At 50.0% G+C, this 14,299-nt stretch overlaps 1 protein-coding gene across 3 annotated transcripts in view; it reads left to right on the plus strand.

Moving 5' to 3' along the window:
* Window positions 1-1,762: 1,762 nt before the first annotated feature.
* The window catches only part of Bend3 (BEN domain containing 3), a 36,284-nt gene continuing 23,747 nt past the window's right edge, over window positions 1,763-14,299 (plus strand). Inside the window, exon 1 of one of the 3 annotated variants that reach the window (XM_030245146.1) lies at window positions 1,763-2,001. The gene's annotated coding sequence lies outside the window, so the exon portion shown is untranslated. Of the gene's footprint in view, window positions 2,002-12,073; window positions 12,788-14,299 lie in introns of those variants that run through there. The other 2 variants (NM_199028.2, XM_006512770.4) reach the window with 2 other exon arrangements.

Raw genomic sequence — 14,299 nt, forward strand, 5'->3', positions numbered from 1 at the left:
ACATTCTTAAAGCAACGCAGCAGAGCGGTTTAAATGGAAAACGAGCTTAGATGCTAACTGTTCCCGACTCTTCTGGGAAATCCGACAAAACTAAACTAATGAAACGCAACGTCTCCTTTTATAATTCTAACTGTCACATTAAATTGAAGGTGAGGACAAAACTGCAGCATCTGTTAACGCAGCCGAGGGAAGAGTTGTGCTGCGCATGTCACTTAATGCACAAGTGCAGAAGTCAAGTTCCCTAACGAATCCAAGTGCTTCCACTTTGTCTCCAGGGAATGTATAAATTAACCATTCCCCCTCCCTTCCTCCCTCCTCCCTATTTTAAATGTAGATAGGGCGACCCTAGCCTTTTGAATTTGAAGGGCTGCTATCTCGGGCCCATTCTTTCCATCATCCTGTTTTGAATGACACTGAGCACGTATAGATTCTCTTATAAAAGCACCCCTAGGATGCTGGGCTCCTTTCTTCAAGCTGCTAGCTAATTTTGCATAGCAATTAGTACTGACTTCTCCAAGTCTGCAACCCAAACACCTCTCCAGAACGTTCCACAGTCCCTCCAAGGTCCAACTCTGCGCCATTAGATTTCAAACCAGAAGGCGAGGAACTTGCGTAATGATTAAATTCCCAATTTGTGTGAAGACACAATAATCTCTGACTACGCGTTAATTCCAACCTTAGGCCGCGACTGGGCAGCTAGGAGCCAGCATGTACGTCCTTTTAAAATCTATTCTACGTATTCACTGACCGCGCCGGGCCGGGCCACATGGTCCTCTCTCGCAGCCAGTCAGCTGTAGGCAGCAGATGGGATCATTTGCATTTTTCTTTTTAGACATTTTTTTTCCATCGGCAAATTAAAGGATTAAAAAAATTTTTTTTTCCGTTCTCATTGTTTACCAAAACCAGGCACGCAGCTTAAAAGTTGACTTGGGCTTTTCTTTTCCCTCCACCCCCACCCCAAGTCCCCGAAAGTTGGAGAACTGCGAGGGGTTGGTTTCTTATTTCTCAACTCCGACTCTGCAGTCCGGGAAACTAGGAGACGGTCGGTCTTAACTAACTCGGCGACTGGAGTCTCCCAGTTTTCCGCGCTGAGCCCCGTGGCTCTGAGTTGGTGGCATGAGGGTCCCCAAGCGCGTGCTTCGCTCCGCAGCCTCAAGCGGCAAAACTTGGGCTCTCGGAACTCAGGCTTTACGGGAGAGGGCGGCCACCCTGCCGGGGGAGTGGCCAGGGCTCCCCCAGAGCCCGGGGTCGCTCTCCAGTATACCCCCCCAACCACGAATCCATGCAGAACTGGAGGGGGGGCGCACCCCGAAGTCTTTGTGCCCGGCGTGGCACGGGAAGGTCCGTGCGATGGTGCGGCGCCACAGCCGAGCGCCCCAAAAGCGGGGGGCGCGGGCGGAAAAGACACGGCGCGTTGCCTCCCACCCCCACCCCCCGGGGTTAGAGAAAAAGTAGAGAAAGAGGCGCCGGGGCCACGCTCCAGCCCGGAGAGCACGTAGCCGAGAATGCCGCGGGGCGCTTTCCCGTGGGTGAGAGCCGCCCTGGTCCGCCGGCAGCCGGCGCGGGCCCACGTGGAGCCGCGCTGTGCAGGCCGAGCGCACCCGCCCCGCAGCGCGCCCCAGCTCCCCGCCGCGGTCGCTCACGCCCGAGCGCCGCCGCCGCCGCCGCCGCTGGTCCCGCGTGTGCCCCGCTGAGGGGGAGGGGCGGCGCGGTGGGGGCGGAGGGCTTGAGGTTCCACTGCAGCGGGGGCTCCTGTGTCCTTGTGCGGAAATGACACACGGAGTCCCGTCACGTCACGCGAGAGCGCAGCGCACGGACACACACAAAGAGAGGGGAAAATACACGGCGCCCGCCCGCCCGCCGCCCCCAGCCAGTCGGCGGGGCCGCCCCGGCCAGGCCCTGCGCGCTCGGCCCCCACTGCGGCCCGCGCGCCCGCCCCCCGCACGTGGCGCCCGAACTCGGCGCGGGTCCCGCTCCGCAAAGTAACAACTCTCGTCCCAGGTGAGTGTGGGCCCCGGTCGGGGCCGCCTGCGAGCGGCTCGCCGCCTCCGCGCGGGCTGGAAGGGGGAGCGGGCGCCCACGGGCTCGTCGCGCCCCATTGTGCCGCGCGCCCCTTTGTGCCCGCTCGGAACGCCGCGACTCCATGGCGTTCCGGGAGCACGCGCGCCGCGGCCAGGGAGGAGGAGGAGGGAGGGGAGGACGCACGGTGGAACGGTCCGCGCCGCCGCCGCCAGGCCGGCCCCACTCGCGCCGCGCGCCGGCTCTCCACCCCCGGCGGGCCGGCGATGGAGCGGCCGAGGGCCGCCGGGGAGCAACTGCGCGGCGCCGGAGCGCTCGCGTTCGACCGGCCTGTGGCGGCGATGGAGGGGTGTCAGAGGGAGCAGAAGGGCGGGGAGCCAGAGGCCGGAGAGCCGCCGCTCGGAGGGACGCTGCCCCGGGGAGGCAGCGGAGGGAGCGAGGCTGCCGGCGGCTGGGAGCGGGGTGCGGCGAGCCCCGCCGCCAGGGGGCGCGGCACCCTCCCGGGCCGTTCCACGGCGCTCCGTGGTTCCCGCTGCCCGGCTGGAGGCGGGTCCAGCGCGGCGCTCTGGGTGTGCACCCCAGCGAGCGCGAGGCCTTCCTGGCGGGCGGTGGAGCCGGGCCGGGGCGCTCGCCGCCCCTCGTGACTTGTGCCCGCCACGATCGACGTAATTTCCCACGCAGACTTGGCTCGGGCTGTGAGGCGCGGAGTTGTGAAGGCCTTGTGGGCTGGGACTCAACTCATCTGAGTTCTTTTTTTCTTTTTTTTTTAAGTTTGTCCTAAAGTAGAAGTTTGATCGCTCAGGTGGCCCGCTTGGGAGTATTTTGGAGGTGGAGGCCAACCAGAGATGCTCAGAATTAATGTTCACTGTTTGGAAGTCAGAGAACTTCCTTTTAGAAGTAACTTTTGAATGTTTTCCTACAAGTAACACGTCACTGAGTAGAGGGGAGGGTGCCAGAAATCTATAAAGACCCAGAAAACCCAGGCGAGTGGGGAACGTGTGGAAATGTCCCAGATAGAGGTTTTAGGTTTGTCTCTGTTTCGGTTCCATGCCTGCAGTTTTTCTCTTTTTGCGACTTTCCACTTTTAATTCATAGGTGTTTGGGTTTTGTTTTTAAGCTTCATTTTCGGTGTATGTGTTTTGACTGCATATATATGCGCCATATCCATGCCTGGTCTCCTAAGAGGTCAGAGGAGGGCATCGGATTTACAGATAGATGGTTGGGAGCAGCCACGTGGGTGATGGGAACACAACCCACGACCTCTGCAAGAGCCACAAGTGCTCTTAAACGCTGAGCCATCTCTCCAGCCCCTCGTTTTAGAGTTTCATGTGTAAACCTTACAGGACTTCAGCTTCCTCGAATACTGGGATTTAGCCAGGATTTTTTTGTTTTTTTGTTTTCCTTTTTTGAGACAGTCTCCTGTGGTCCCTGCTGGCCTCAGACTTTTTTGTTATATAGGCCTGCGTGATCCTGAACGCCTGTCAAGTTACAGGAGTTACATACTTGGGATTACAAGTATGTGCACTGCACCTAATTTTTGTGGTACTTGATCGAAATTACGACTTTAGTTACGGTAGGCAAACATTTTACCAACTAAGTTACATCCCCAGCCCTAAGAATTATTTTTGCATTTTTAAAAATCTAAACTTTTATATATATTCTCATGTGAGACCAAGACACACCAAGAACCACTTTGGGCTTTACTAGAGATGCCTTGTTTGTTTGTTTGTTTGTTTTAAGTCTACATTTCACTGTAGCTTTGAATGGCCTGGAGCCTGAGATTTAACAAGGCTGGCCTTGGAGATCCAGCTGCCTAAACCGACCAAATGCTAGGATTAAAGATCTGTCCCACCACACCTGGCATTTTGTTGTTGTTGTTTGGTCTTGATACCGAGTCCCTAAATTCTGTCCCGTCCTTGAATTGCTATGTAAACCAGGCTGGCCTCAAACTTAGAGATCTGACTGATCCTGCCTGTAGGGGGTGGAGGTGGGATGGGGGTGGGGGAAGGTATTAAAGGTGTCCACACCACCTGGCTTTTGTTGTTTTCTCAGACTGGGTCTCACTATGTATCCCATACTGGGATGGTCTTTTGGTTTCTCTGTAGACCAGGCTGCCCTAGAACTCAGGGATCCACCTACCTGCCATCTCCATCTCCGCTTTCTCCTATCAGTGTTGGAACCAAAAGAATGAACCACCATGACCATGTCAGAGATGCTGTTTTAGTGAAGTTAAACAGTAAAGTTAGCGTTCTTTCTCCACACACACAAGAAGTAAGACCAGTTAGCCACGAAGACAGAATACAGACTAGCCAGCATTCCAACCGTCTGTTAGAGATTGATAGGTTATCTGGGGACCCTTGGGGGCACCAAAGGTGGGGGCAGAATATTTAGGAACAGGAAAATTGGACTCAGCCCTGACAGAGGTTTGATTGGGTGAGGATTAAGCTCCTGTAGGAGACCCATCTACAGAACTGCCTAGAAATGCATTAGCACCTGTAATAATAATTTATACAAGAGACTAGGGAATGGCGTGTGTGTGTGTGTGTGTGTGTGTGTGTGTGTGTGTTAATTTTTATAAGTGAGACTATGCTTGCTATTCTAACCATTCTGTACCCACTATTGACATCTCTGTTTTAGAATTAGTTTTTGGAGTAGTAGAACTTTAGGACTCCTTGGTGTTTAGAGGGATATAGTCATGCTATCTTTTCTAGCCCTTGGCCAACCTGGAACTTGCTGTGCAAAACCAAGCTGGCATTCCTCTTGTCCCTACTTCCTTAGGGCAGGGATTATGGAAATGTGCTATCACGCCTATTTGGGTGGTGGTGGTTGTCCTCTGAGACAGGGTTGCAGGTGTTTAAACTGGCCTTGCACTCACTATATTGCCAAACCCAACCTTGAATCATCTTCCACACATGCACCCTGGTGTTGCATATGGAGCTCCGAGAACTGCTTACAGGAGTGAGTTCTGGAGAGTAAGCACCGGCCATTGCGCTTGGCGGCAAGCCCCTTCATCTTAGCCATCTCTCCTAGATAAATCACACACATACACACACACACACACACAGACACACACACACACACAAAAGCATTCACTGACAAAAATGGGTGGTTTTGGTCTTGTGAGCATCACTGTGCATTCTGCCCTTTCCTTTCAGAGCTGACAGGACCTTCCTTCCCTTTTGTGACTGAGGCTCCAATATAGCATTGCTTTGATTGTCACTTGTGAGTTCTGGACCTAGGTGCACACAAGTCAAGTCAAGGGCTCTGCATTTTAGCCCTCAATGTATCTCAAATGTGTAAAACAGGGCACTGTTTCTTCAGGAGTGGTTCGTGCCTGTGCCTGGCATGTTAGTCAGAATTTTGTCTGAAAAGCAGACTTATATATATTTAGAGCTAAGGTTTGCTCAACAACTGCTTTATTACAGCTCTCTGACTTGTTTCTTTTTTATTTATTTGGGGGGTGGGTTGAGACAGGTTCTTGTCATGTGGTGCATCTCCAACAGACAGTTCTCCTTTGTCTTCTTCTTAAATACTGGGATCGCAGGCACACAGGCCCATGCAGTTCAGACCCTCTTTTTCTCTTTCTGCTCAGGGTCTTTTCTGTGTAGTGCAGGTCAGGCCGCTCTAGAACCCGTGGTTCTCGTGTCTCTGCTTCCTCAGTGATGACATTAGTTAGATTTAAGTCCCCTTAAATTTGAAGGGAACATTGTTTGAGACAGAGGCTCATTCTGTATACAGGCAGGTCTTGAACTCTTGGCCCAGAACTCTTGGTCAACCTCTTAACATTTTTTTGTTTTCTGCCAATGGCCCCTTTCTCCTTTGCCTGTCAATTTTTCATTTATTAGCGATCACCAGGGTGGCGGCATAGATCCCTCACATGCAAGGACTGTTGGTTTGAGCTTGGGGCAAGTGCCTGACCAGAGCTTGTCTGGAGCAGCCGGGCTGTGCCCAGACGCTAGTTAACCAGCTCCTGTGCTCCCAAGACCGGACACTTGAAAAAGTGGAAAACACAAAGGAAACTCTGCTTTTGACTCTTAGGAAAGTGAGTCCCCTTTGTCCAGCCCCGGAGTGGGTGCTGGAGCATGCTGCCTTTCCCTCCTTGATGAACCAGTTTCTAGATGCCAGGTCTGAGGGTGAGCCCTTCCTGAGGCAAAGAGACCTTTAGTAGAACCAGCTAATAGAGATGGCAGCTTCAGAAAGCTCAGGGAACAGCCGATTGGAGCAGGGCTGTTGGGCGTGTGGGCCAGCAGGCAGGTCTGTGTGACTGCCCTTCCATGTCTGCCGGACGATGAGGTTGTGTGCTGGCTGCAGACAGAAGGCAGCGACAGTTACAGCTTTAGTAAAATTCAGGGGCAATTGCTCTGGTTTTCTGAGGACTGGTGTTTCTCAAACTGCATTTGCAGTTGTATCTAAAAATAGAAACAAATTGCAAACATGTCCTGCAAATCCCATGGGTAGGACAGGGCTGCCAAGAGTGCCTGTTCTGACAGAGCCAAGGCTCCCGGCTGACCTGTGAACTCAGAGACAGACCCCATGAGGGCAGCCGGCATGGGAACAGTCTCCCAGTCCTCGCTTCAGGAGGACATTTGATTTCATTTCACTCCAGCTTGCCCTTTTCATTTAAAATAATAATAACAATAATAATAACTATTATTATTATTATTGTAAAACTAAGATGTAAAACTTTAAGATGTTTGCTCTAACTTTACAATTCTTTTAGTAAAAAAGAAAGCTGAAAGTTTAAAAACAAAAAACATCACTAAAGGCTGTAAAGAGTTGCGCACACTTTTTAAATCACTGTACTATAGGATTGGAAGCAAGTGAATCATGAGTTTAAGGACAGCTGGGCTACATAGTGTTATTGCCTGGAAAAACTAAGATCTACTTTAAATTCAAATTTTCTGTGTGTGTGTGTGTCTGTAGGTGCACGAGTGTCGTGATGCACGTGTAGAGGTCAGAGGACAACTTTCAAGGAGTTGGCCCTCCCTGTTCACAGTAAGGACCACATGGACTGAACTCAAGTCCGGGCGCTAAGCATCTTCACCCACCTAGCCATCTGTTGGCCTTAAACTTTATAAGACTTCATATTGCGTGCTATGTGCCAGGCACTCTGTCTGTCTGTCTGTTGAGACAGCGTCTCTCTCTACAGATCCCTGGCTGGCCTCTGACTACTACTGGACTAGCCTCCGACTCAGCAAAGCTCTGCTATATATGTGGCCACCACCTTCTTTATATTTGTGATAGTTTGCACAGTTCTGTGATGTAAGGTGGGTGTGTTCAGTTCCACAGGAGAAAGAGCTGAGTTTTAGGCAGGCCAGGAACTGTATGAGGACTAAGTGCTGAATATTCTACCAGGGCTGAAAAGATGGCTCTGCAGTCAAGAGGGGCAGTGACTCTCACAGAGGAGCTGGCTTTGGTTCTTAGTACTCCCCACCACATAGCATAATTCCAGTTCCATGGAATTTTTTTGTTTTGTTTTGTTTTTTGTTTTTTGTTTTTTCGAGACAGGGTTTCTCTGTATAGCCCTGGCTGTCCTGAAACTCACTCTGTAGACCAGGCTGGCCTCGAACTCAGAAATCCGCCTGCCTCTGCCTCCCAAGTGCTGGGATTAAAGGCGTGCACCACCACACCTCGCAATTCCATGGAATTTAAAGCCCCTTCTGACCTCCCAACTGCTGAGCCATTTCACCGGCCCAAATTCTATTTTCTGAGTCAGGGTCTTGACTTTGTAGCCTGGCCCTGAACTCAAATCTCCCTGTGACTACCACCTAACAGCTAAGATTAAAGGCGTGCACCTAGCCAAGTTTCACTTTTTTAAGGTCACCCTCACTAGTTTCTTCTTTGGTCATCTGAAGGCTCCTCTGGCTGGTGACAAGTTCAGGCATCTGGGCCCATGAGATTTGGGAAAGGGACAGCCAGGCTTCATTTCCAGTCTCCCAGGAATCCTGAAGTGAGATCATCAACCTGGGACTCCACCCAGCCTTTCCCGAGTCCTGGTCTCCATCACATCTTCTAAGTGAGAGGTTGGTGTGAGGGTTGTATGTAAGACCCTTGGAGGGTGAAGCCAGCGACACAGAGACTATCCAGCTAAGTGGTCTCACCTATAGCAGGGAGCTGTCTAGAAGCCAGGTCTTACAGAATGGTAGCTGGGAAGAGGTCGAAGGAAGCTTTTAATTCTCATTAAGCCTTTCAGATCTTAAGTTTGTTTTAATAACATTTGTTTTAGTAACAATCTTTGAAATGCATGGACCATATCACTGCTTTTGCCTTTCCTTGTGTGTGAGGAGCTATAATAATTCCCAACGTGGAGCCACAGTCCCCATCCTCCTGGATTCCAATTCCTACTTACTTTTTATTGTTTGCTTTTCATTTTGAGAGGATTTCTTTGTGTAGTTTGGGCTGTCCTGGAACTCACTCTGTAGACCAGACTGGCCTTGAACTCAGACCCACCTGCCTCTGCCTCCCTAGCGCTAGGATTAAAGGCACTTGTCCAGCTGTGTTCCACTCTTGAGGCTCACATGCTCCAGGTAATCTGTGTGGTAGTGAGCACATAGCGTTACATCTGGAAACAGACCCTGAAGTGAGGAGGGTTTGTCTCTGAATGGTGAGGTCAGGCAAGTGTGGGTCAGCCTGTTGGCAGACTTCAAGGCGGTTTCTAATTTAACGGGGCAGAATGCAGAGTCATTTGGCTGGGATTGAACCTTAAGTTTCAGAAAGCCCTCAAGTACTTCCTGTTTCTGGGTCTGCTGCTTGTCCTGGGTACTGTACATCTCTGAGTAGCTGCCCCTCCACTCGGGGTCTCATCCTTTCTGGAAAAGTTTTTTCAGAGAACTCAAAAAGTATGGGTACTGAGTCCCTCTAGCCCGTGCTGGCAACACTGAAAAACTATTCTTCTGGAACCTAGGGACCAAATGGTCCTGCAGTCCTGTGAGGGCTGGCCAGAGGACTTGCCACATGAGCTTGTCCCTTCTTGTCATCACCTTTCACCTTGTTTAAGGACTGGTTCCCCAGTCAGATCCCTGCATAGCTTGCTCCTTCTTCACAGTTCACCTGGCCAGCCTTCCTAGGCTCCCACCTTGCTGTAGGTAATCCTCCAGGAGCTCAGATGCAGAGACCTCCAAGCACAAGGCCATCCAACATCTCACTACTGACCAGAGACATTCTGACTTCATCTGACGCCCAGCCTTTTGCTATTGTGACATGGATATTAACATTTATAAAGTTCACAAGGAAGACAGGCACAATCAAGTTACCAAACAAAAACATTTCAGATGTCTTAAGTGTGCAATTTTTGGTTGAGCCATAATCACCGTGCAACCCCATGGCCAAGAGGGTGGATGTCTTTGCTGGGCTCTGCTCTTAGTTTCTTTATCCAGCTGCCAACCCTGGAAATGACTAGCTGAGTTCTGTCCTAGTCCATATCCAACAGAGTTGTTGCTCCCCTGAAATTTAGCTTATTTTGAAAAATGTAGGGAGGAAGGGCTAAGTCACGCTCGCCTTTAATCCCAGCACTGGGAGACAGAGGCAGGCGGGTCTCTGAGTTCAAGGCCAGCCTGATCAGTATAGTGAGTTCCAGACCAGCCAGAACTAAGAACAAATACAAAACAAAAAGGACCCCCAAACAGGACTAGTGAGATGGCTCAGCAGTTAAGAGCACTGGCTATTCTTCCAGAGATCCTGAGTTCAAATCCCAGCAACCACACAATGGCTTACAACCATCTGTAATGTGATCTGATTTCCTCTTCTGGTTGTGTCTGAAGACAGATAAAATAAAAATAAACATTTTTTTAAAAAAATATTCACGTAAAAAAATAGAACCCCCCCCACCAATTATTTTCTGTATCAAAGAGTTACATACTTACTATAGAATATTTAGAAAGTAGAGGCAATTCTGAAGACTCATCCACAATCCTCCTAATTGGAAGTAATTAGCATTCTGGCATATCTCCCCCCAGCTGCTTTATGGCCTTTTAAAATTACACAGTTGGGATATCCCCAGTGAACTTTGAAGTATGTTACTGTTAACTGGGTAGCCTTATAATGAAAAAATTGGTTTTGAGTTCTTTACATCATTTAATGCCCATCTCATCCTGCCAGTTGAGGACTGGAAGTCTTCTGCTTAGGAAATGTGCAGACCTTGACTTTATAGCTGTGTGTCGTGGAACGAGCTGCGGTAATCAAAGTCCACTCACCCAGGGCACATTTGGTGGCTCTCTTACATGTTCTGCTCAGTGTTTTGCATGGTTTGTCTACTATTAATAGGCTGGTGGGGCTCTCCACACCTGCATTTTCCTCAGCAGAGGACAGGCTATGAGATGAGAGCAGGCAAGAGAGATGAGTGTGTGTGGATGTGTGTGTTTCTCTGTGTGTGTCTGTGTGCCTGTCTGTCCCACCTTCTTCCTGCTGGTTCTCTCCTCCTGACCTTTGCTCTGTTGGCCTGTTAAGGGCTCAGAAGTTTCAAGTGTTTGAGGACATGTGGGTAACAGGAAGGTCTAGTGCAAAAAAGTCTTTAGGATAGGAAATAAGAAAGCTTATTACATCTTAGTGAACATTGACAAAGTAATTTCCTGGGTTGATTCCCCCTTCTAGTAGTAACTTTGATTCTCTCTCTCCTGAAAGAAGAAAACAACTGCGTGGATTTGTGTTGAGTGCTTGCTTCTGACTCTGTGTAAAAGTCTTTTGCTTATCAAGATCGACCATCTGAGTTGTATTTCTGGGACCCTCAAGTAGAAGGAGAGAACCAATTCTTACAAGTTAACCTCTGATCTCACATGAGCCCTGTGGCACACATGTGCCTCTCCCCACCCCCACCCCCCATAAATAAATGTTATAAAAATATTTGTAGCTGGGCATGGTGGCCTATACCTGTAATTTTAGACTCCGTATTTGGAAGGTAGAGGCAGGAGTTAAACACAGTCTCAAATAAACAAAACTTCTCACCATAGTGGTAAAGAGGTCACAGTCGCAGAAAGCCCAAGGCAGAAGGATTATCCCAAAGTCAAGGCCAGTCTTGGCTCATAGCAAATCTAGGCTACAGAGTAAGCCTGTTTCAAAAAAAGAGGGTGTGGTTGCATATGTTGACCCAAACCCAGCATTTGGGAATCTGATTATCCTAGCTAAGGTTACTATGATGAAACCCCACGACCAAAGGCCAGCTGGAGTGGAAGGGGTGTATTTGGCTTACACTTGCACATCACTGTTCCTCATCAAGAAGTCGGGCAGGAATCTGGAGGCAGGAGCTGATGTAGAAGCCTTGGGGGAGTGCTGTATACTAGCAGGCCTCCCCATGGCTTGCTGGGCCCGCTCTCATAAAACCCAGGACCACCAGCCCAGCGATGGGACCCTCCCACATGCCCTTCTGCTGGGTCTTATGGAGACATTTTCATTGGAATTCCCTCCTTTCAGATTATTCTAGCTTGTGTCAAGTTGCTAGGCAGCCTCCAGAGGCAGGATTTTGAGAGTTCAAGCCACATCTCCACCCAAGTAAGTCAGAAGTGACAAAACATATTTTGATTTTTTAAAATTATCTTTAAATAACCCAATGATGAAGCCATTTTCACAATGTAGCTGTATAGATAGTGTCTGTGTTCATGTATACACATGATAGCCTTGGATGGTTTCGAGTCACTGGGTAAGCTAACCCAACCTATCTTTCAGTTGCTTCCACTGTCTTGGGATTACAGGCGTGTATCACCACTCCTAGCTTCAACTGTATTTGTGTGTGTGTGTGTGTACAAGCAGGAGTTGAATTAGCTGACCTTGAACTTCTGGTCCTCTTGCATCTTATATCGGATATGCTGTGACTTCAGGCATAAGTTACCATGTATTATCGCCACGTCTGGTTCACACGGTGCTGGATTTCCAGTCCAGGACTCAGCGCTGCTACAAGCACTGTACTGACTAACACCCCCAACCCTCTGCGGTTCCTCCTTGACACAGGTTTTTAGTCAGGAGGCTGCCCCAGAATACCATGAATCACAGGCTGCCCTTGAACTCAAGATCCTGGCATTCTAGATGTGCACCACCATGTTCAGCTTGACACAGTTTTTCCCTTCCCATGTTCAAACATTTCTGTCCCATTGGGAGACAGCTGGCCGTGTGTGTGTGTGTGTGTGTGTGTGTGTGTGTGTGTGTTCTAAAAGGTAAGGTCTGCTGAGGAGCAAGGGTTTGAAAAGGAGTGTGCTGGTGTGAGACTCAGCAGGAGTGTGGTGGGAGCTGCTGTCTCTTCCCCAACCTGGAGTTTTGCAATGGTCAGGAATGTGTGTGGCACGCTAGGCATCTGGGTCTTCTGTGTCCACCCACAAAGAGCATGTGACCTTCCACTAAGCAGATGACCGGGAAGTGGAGGTAGCAGTGAGATACACATCTCCATTCTACTAGCCTGGGGATGTAGGGAGTGACCTGCCCGACCTCTTCTTGGCTGCTTCCTGCGCTGTGGGGGTAGGGAGGTGTCATTTTCCACGCCTGTATCTGCCTAGCTTTCCAGGTAGCTTTCTTACAGCAAAAGGAGATTTGGGTTCCTTAATTGCTGCTGGACGGAGGCCTGAGTCTGGAACTGGGTTTGTGTTCCTCAAAAGCACTTCCTAGAGGGCAATTGGTGATCTCTGTTTCCTGCCCTCCTGGGTAGGAGGTACACACTAACTTACTTTCCAGCCTGCTTCTGCCTCTCATTTGCTGTGGGACAGACACTGAGCAAGCTCCCTGCCTCAGGATTGATTCTGTATTGGTAGATTTGGGATTAAGGTTGCCCCGGGACAAGGCGAGTCAGGTATGTAGACCAGCCAGCCCCTCATCCCGCTCCCTCCCTCCTCATGAAGTACACAAGTAGCCTTGGGTTTCCAGGCCAGGCAAGTGGGAGGTCGCTCAGCTTTTCACTGAGTTCCTGCTGCACTAGCCCAGCCTCTGCTGCTGGTCCACGTGGAAATGGAGAGTGCTTTGTAGAGCACTCTGCTTGTCTTGAATGGCCAGGCAGCCCGCTTACCTCATGCTAAAGCCTTCTCGGGTCCTTCTGGGTCCTCCTGCCCAGAGGTGGTCGCATGCTGGCCCTCCATAGTCAGCCTCTGGGCCTCACAACTATAGGTGCTAAATTTTCTGGTGTGGTTTCACGCGGTTCAGAACTCTGGCTCACTGAGTCTCATTCCGACAGATTGCATGGGACTACCGCTCCCTTGCCTGGCGTCTGCCTCTTGGCTCCGTGGTGCTCCCTGTGTGACTAGCACATGATAGGTAGGCAGGTATAATGGTGAATGAGTCCGTCTCATCTTCCCTGTCTTCTTGCGTGTGTTGCCTTTATGATTTCTATTTAGCCAGAGTCTTTGCAAGGCATTTACACCAGCACTTCTTACCCCCCAACTCTCTGCTGTCTCCTTCCAGTGCTGCCTTTTCTCCCAAGAATATAATATGTAGCTGGGCATGGTAGTGCGTGCTTCTAATCTCAGCACTCAGGGATAGACACAGGGCCAGACTAGGCCCCCCGAAGTCCAAGGCCAGCTTGGGCTGCACAGCAGATCCTGTGTCAGAACAAACCAAGGTGTAGTTTGTAGAAGGTATCTGCCTCTGAGAGTGTCACTCGGTTCTCCCTCGCTCTTTGGTTCACCTTTGTCCTCTATTGGAGGTAATGGGTCATGTGACTGGACAGGGTTTCTAAGGACAGTCTGCAGGCTTGGTCACTCCCATGATGCTTTCTGATCCATCTCCTGGCTGGGAATTATACCCGAGCTGCTTCTGCCTGGCACTGCCAACCTTCCTGGCTGCTGAGGGACTCCCAGCTCAGAGCAAGGTTTACTTGTTGAGGTAGATGGAAGTTGGCACTAAAAGCCATCTCTGGTAAAAAATAGCATATGGGCCTTAGACGCTGATATTTGTTTTCTGGTTTTCTGTCGGTATCTTTGTTTTGTTTTTTGTTTTTGTTTTTGTTTTTCGAGACAGGGCTTCTCTGTATAGCCCTGGCTGTCCTGTAACTCACTCTGTAGACCAGGGCTGGCCTCGAACTCAGAAATCCACCTGCCTCTGCCTCCCAAGTGCTGAGATTAAAGGCGTACGCCACCACTGCCTGGCGGGAATTATTTTTAATTTCAAATAAATCTGACTTTAGTCCTCTCCAGTAGTGATGCACAGATGAAAGGCTGAGGTCTGATTCCAGGTGATGCTCTGACTCCTTAGAACATCGCTCCAGTGCAAGTGTTGCTGTCAGTAGCTGTTTGCCTGGTGTTGTTTTGTTTTGTATCCCTAGCTCTTCTGGAACTTGATGTATAGACTAGGCTGGCCTGGCCACACATGC

Source organism: Mus musculus, chromosome 10 (genome assembly GCF_000001635.26).
Source record: "Mus musculus strain C57BL/6J chromosome 10, GRCm38.p6 C57BL/6J".
In the NCBI taxonomy this organism is placed as follows: Eukaryota; Metazoa; Chordata; class Mammalia; order Rodentia; family Muridae; genus Mus; species Mus musculus.